Source organism: Apis dorsata, unplaced genomic scaffold, assembly GCF_000469605.1.
Source record: "Apis dorsata unplaced genomic scaffold, Apis dorsata 1.3 scaffold_794, whole genome shotgun sequence".
Lineage (NCBI taxonomy): Eukaryota > Metazoa > Arthropoda > Insecta > Hymenoptera > Apidae > Apis > Apis dorsata.
In genome coordinates, this window is record NW_006263936.1 from 19,974 (window position 1) to 25,828 (window position 5,855).

Genomic DNA, 5,855 nt, shown 5'->3' on the forward strand with positions numbered 1-5,855 from the left:
ATGTTAATTCAAGATGTTTCATCAATTATTTAATTATCAGTTATTTAATATTTAAGGATACATTTGAGAATAAAATTATTGACAATTATTTTTTACGTTGAAAATAATTATTCAACAGTCATTTTCATTTATACTGAAATATCTATTCACAATTCTATTCTACTCTCAAAAAAATGTTCTTATATTTGATATTCTGTTTTCAAACTTCTATTTCTAAAATTAGTTTTTTTTTATTAAAATTCTGATATATATCATTTTAGATTGGTAATTAATAAACAATGATTACAGCAAAACATAAAAATGGAGAATATAACGTGATTTGTATTATAAAAATGCATTTATTGATATTTCCTTTCAAATTTTAATTTTAATTATTAGATAAGACTAAAATATATCCAAATTATTGGATTTGCCTCTGTTGAAGTCGATTAATTAAGATTTTGAAGATTTTTTTAATTTTATAAATAATAAATGATATTTTACAATATTAATTTTTCCTTAAGAACGTATGCATATACACCGCATTATTTTATTCAATGCGTTTGACTGACTGTTTCCCCATTACTATTTTTAAATCAGTATATTATTATAATAATTTTATAAAACATATTTTAAAAAAAGAACTAATATTTTTCCATACCAATGACCATATCACGTAAGAACTACTAGTTCTCGTTCGATCACCAAAGTCAAGCTATGTTGAGTACAATTAGTACTTGAATAGGTGACCACTTGGGAACACCGTGTGTTGTTGATATTTTTTTTTTTTACCTTACAATGTACTTTAGCGGTATATATTAACTTACATAACTTACTTACACAATTTGCATTATTTTCTAACTTAATAGAAATTTTTAATTTTTGTCTGTATAAAATACTCTCTTGTTTTTAGTAAAACATTTGCATTGTATTTTTTTTTTTTTATTTTTTTTATCGATGTGAATTAATTTTATCAATTGTCTTTTTACAATTTTCTAATTATATTAATATTATATGAATACAATTAATTTAACATTATTCTCTTATTTTTAATAACGGATTTATATTGACGCCCTTATATAAGTTTCATATCAGCATTGATTTTTTTTTTATGAATGTTAATATTAATGTATATTCGCGTTACATATATTAAAAGCATAGATATTTTGATGTTTTAATTTATAATCATTATATGCGATACATATTATGTTCAATTAGAAGTGAATATATAAAATATAAAAAGAAACGAATGTAACGATTGTAAACGAATGCAATTTATAAAAAAATTTCTAGTTATTTTCTGTCTTTAATGAATTTTGATGAATCTTAATTTATTCGAGTCATTTGTTTTTCTTTTCAGTTAAGCCGATTCTACATAAATATACTGTTCTAATTATCTTTCATCAACAAATGATATCAAAGTTTTCCAAATAATTTTATTATAATATTTTTCCTAACTATTTTAATATTTTTCCTAACTAACTAATATTTTCCTAACTATTTTATATTTTATTTTATCTAGTTATTAATAATATTGTATGTAATAATTATAAAACATAGAATATCTTTTTATTTTTTTGATAAATTAAAAAATGGGAAAAGTATCTTGTTTTGTTAACAATTTAATAATAACATCAAAGTTGGAGTAATAATTAATTATTAAGTTTTTTACATTATTATAATCGATTTCTGAAAATAATCATAATAATCATTGTGATTTGATAATCATGGAAAATAATCTAATAATTTTGTAATTATGTAATAATATAATGTAATAAAATATTTGAATAATTATGGCATATGGATATTTATTATCATCTAATATTTATTTAAAAATAAAATTCAATGCAATTTTTTAAAGAAATAATTTTTCAAAAATAATTCAAACTTCATATTTTCCAAAAGATTAAAAAATTATTTCATGCAATGATAAAATTTTTAATTTTGAGAATTAACTATTTAACTATTTTATATATATATAAAAAAATTTTTGGAAAAAAAAAATTTTTTTTGACATATTATTATTCTTTCTATTGAAAAACTATTTTCATATAGAAATATATTTTTTCATATAGAAATATATTTTTTTACGAAAAATTTCTTTGTTGATGAATGTAATTAAAAATATTAAAATTTAATAAATTAATTTATATTTATAAATATATATTTTCTAAAAAATATTCACATTATTTTTTATTACAAATAAATTATTCATTTATTCATAATCAAAACTATAATCACTTCATATGATTATTGAATTATAATTTTTAATTCTTATTACTTTTCTTAACATTTTATTGTAATAATCAGCAATTGTAATTCATAATATGAGTTTGCATTAATCATAATCTTTAATCAAATTATATTTTATTCAATTCTGAATAGCATTGATTCATATCTTTATTGATTGTTAAAAAGAATTGAAATTCATTTTCTGAAATTCTGAAAAGAGCGGAATATAGATGAATACTTTCAGTATTCACAGTTCTAAGAGAGCGGGTTGCAATTGATTTCCTTCGAGCAATTGAATAAATCACGATACGACATTACATCGATACGGTGAGCAGAATAAACGTATATTCGATGCGACATACAATATTGCAGAGTCGAGCGTATTCTCGATGGAAAATAGAAAGCTCGTTCACAAACAGAAGTGAAACGATCTAGAAAACTAGGAGGCACGTGTGATAAGGAAGAAATCGTTACTACGTGACCATCCTATTCTGCACGCAGCCAAGTTCAGTTGTCCAGGAAAATTATTGTAATTTTCAAGAGCACTTTCGATATGAAATAACAAATACCGTGAACATTCGATAAAATAAAAAATATTCGATTTCCTATTTATTTGCAATTTGATAAGCAAAAAAAATATATATATAATATTAATGATATTTTCTTTCTTGTATCTTATCCATTATATATATTGTAATTATTATAAATATGATAACTTTATTCGATGAAGCTGTCTTTTCCATAAATGAATAATAGATAAAGTTTATATGTTATATGTTATATTCAGAAGAAAATTCATTATTTAAAAATGCAACATAAATTAATTTCTTATTGGAATAGCATCTTAACAGATACTGAAGAATTACATTGAATGATAATATATTTGAGTTTAAAGTAGTAATTCAAAATAAATTAGTACTTAAGTTTCTATTAATAATTCAAAATATTTTTTTAATTCATATTTTTTTAAAAATAATTTAATCTATTACTTTATTTTAATCTATTAATATATTTATCTATAATTTAATCTATTACTACTTTAATCTATTAAATCATTCATATAATATATTATCATATAATATAATATATTATTAATATATATAATATAATATAATTATTAGTATATATAATTGTAAAAATTAATTAAAATTGATAAAACTATTGACAAAGAATGATATATTTATTATATTTTATATAAAAATTATTTAAAAATGAAATTCTAGTATTTATAATTTATAATAGATATATCTAGAACAAAATTGTTCTATTAAAAAAATATTATCTCATATATTTAAATAATTTAAAAATAATTCATTGCAAGTTAATATAAAAATAAAAACAAAAATACAAGAAAAATAAAAAGCATACACAAAACGTTTTAATATTACAACTTTCATTGTATCAGTCAATATCTCGATTTAACTAGAGACTTGGAACCTTGGCATTGAATTTTCCGAAACACAAACAACTCTTTTGCTTTCTATCTTCTTTTTATTTTCTGGTATGATTTTCAAGCGTTCCACTTTTTCTTTCTTTTTCATATTCACCATTGTAGAGTAGCTTTGAAACTTTTTACCCTCAGGCTGCAATCTACACATTCATTGGCACGTAATATCATCCTACTTATATTTCATAGTTACACCATTATAATCCTTATATTAACATATTAAACTTGGTATCCCTTTCTTTCCATACTTCGACCAAGTTCTATTAATTGTTCTCAATGCTCATTTTTTTGGTTAAGATTTTATAACATGGTTAGGATACAGATATCAAAATAATTTGATTTTATTTTAAAACTGCAAATTAATATAATTGATAAATACAAAGATTGAAATTATTGTATTTCATTAATTTATCGATTGTCACCAACTTATTTCAAAGACTTGATAATAATGATAAATGATACTATATGGTGATTCTTAAATATCAATAAAAAAATCTATACACAAAAAGTAAAGAAATAATATAAAATATAAATAAAAAATAAAGTAAAGAAGTAATAAAAAATATAAAATAAATAAAAAATATTATATGGACATACATATATCTTATTTTTGGAGTTATGAAAGATTAAATAAAATTTCAAACTATTCTTTACATTCTCTGATAAATACGAAGTGTATTTATTATATAATTACAATCATTTGATCTCAATCTATTAGAATTTTATCTTTGGGATCATTTAAAAATTGATATGTATACAATGGAAATTATTAATATGTATAATTTGCAAAAAAAAATGAATTTGAAAGTATTCCAACGATTCGCTTGTTATGATATAATATATATATAACAGCATCGAAACACAAGACAGAGACTTGAACATTTTCTTAATTCAATATATTTATATATTAATTAACTTTAATTATAGTTAATTATATCGATTTCTAAAAATTAAATGATTGTATTTGTACGATCATTCAATTGTTGCAATAAGATACAATGATCGTATGTTAATCTATATTCGGTTAAATATAAAATAAAATAGATAAAAATAGATAACATGCCAAAAAATTATTTCTTTATCGATTTTAATAATTTTGAAATATTTTATCATTTTGAGCTTTTTATTGATTTTATAAAAAATTTATATAATATATATAATATATTATATAATATAATAATATATATTTATATACTTATTTATATATTATTTATATATATATATATATTATTTAATTTTCGAATTATATGCCAAAATATTTATTATATTGTTTATTTTATACAATATTAATATAACTTAAAAATTACAGTTGTTTAATTAATAAAATATTTTATATCATTAAAATAACTATCTTTTTTATAGTTTTTAATAATAGAATTTGATATATTTCGTGAATTTTTAAATACTTCCTAATTTGAAATTTTAATATCTTTATACGTTTTCATAAGAATTAAAAACATTTAAATTAATTTTAATTAAAATCGTAATTTTATTAATTCATTTATTATTTTATTAATTTATTATTATTGTAACTAAATAAGTATAAGTAATAAGTAAATAAGTAATAAGTTTTGATATAGAAAGTTATTTCATTCATAATTGTCGCGCGGTGATCATATTTTTATTTACTGAATTTATCAACATATTAAAGAATAGCATTCTATATTCTAAATTATCTTTTAATAAATTATTATTTGATTTTATTTACGAAATTAAATAAGAATGCGATTGTTTACAATAATCTTTCTTAAAATAAAATTTTCTTAAAACTAATATCTGGAATATTTGGATACCTCAATCGTATAATATACTTCAATGGTATAATATATCTGAATAATCATAAAATATCTAAATCTATCTAGATATTATATCTATATTATTATATATTTGATTTTATTCAAATTTTTTTCAGTTATGATATAGATAATATTTTGTATGAAATAAGAAAATTGAGAAATGATTTATTAAAAAATTATTTATTTTTATTTATTATTATTTATAAGTATCTTATTATTAATTGTAATTTGTAAATATTTTTATTTTTAAAATTTTTTAAAATATTTTTTAAATTTTTATAAAAATATAATATAATAAAATCACAATAATCTAAATTTTATATTTCAATTTTTATTGTTTCTATAAAAATATGAATTATTTTGTCGTTAAGAAAGAAAATATAAAAATAAAATCAGAAATA

General features: G+C 18.7%; 1 pseudogene; it reads left to right on the forward strand.

Annotated features, from left to right (window-relative positions):
* The first annotated feature begins 638 nt into the window (after positions 1–638).
* On the forward strand, positions 639–757 carry LOC116186503 (annotated as a pseudogene).
* The last annotated feature ends 5,098 nt before the right edge of the window (positions 758–5,855 follow it).